This window comes from Silurus aristotelis (assembly GCF_946808225.1).
Source record: "Silurus aristotelis genome assembly, chromosome: 11".
NCBI classification, from domain to species: domain Eukaryota; kingdom Metazoa; phylum Chordata; class Actinopteri; order Siluriformes; family Siluridae; genus Silurus; species Silurus aristotelis.
Window position 1 is genome coordinate 9797846 of NC_139584.1, and position 659 is coordinate 9798504.

Below are 659 nucleotides of genomic sequence, written 5' to 3' on the forward strand. Positions count from 1 at the left end.
CGGGTTTCGAACGATATTTCACTATAAGCTCAACGCGAGGTGAAAAGGAAGAAAATAAAGAAAGAAACAGCAGAAGTGAATATCCGCTATGACAGTGAATATGCCCCTCAATAAGCAGCCGCGCTCGAAGATGTACCTTAACGGCTCGACCGTGAACAGTTAAGCAACCATCCCTAGAGGAACTGCTGAGGATAGCTTCCTAAAAGGATCTTCACGGGGAAGAGAACGATGATGAGGCAGGGACCGTTAGCAGCGGTGTATATAGGGGGGCGGGACTCCGGCATCACTGTCGTGATTGGTCTGTCAGCCGACAGACTTGGTGTAATTGATGCTTCCAGGATTGGTCATGCCCGAGACCTTATGATCAAATTTGTAACTAGTTCGTAAGGTGAGGAGCATCTGTATTATGCCCAAAATCCTATACCATAGTATTCTTAGCCCAAATCAATTCTGCTGCATTGTTTGGGGTGACTGTATGTGTGTTTTGGAAGAATTCTGTGAGAAAAGGCTTTTATCTATCCACCCTAACCTATAGCCCAGAAATGCAAAGGATACAAGATAAATTTTGTCTGATACAAGTAGTAAGCATTGCTTGCTAGGTGTTTTTGCAGATCCTTTAATGGTTCTGTCTCTTTGTAGAAATTTGTGTCCAATAGTCA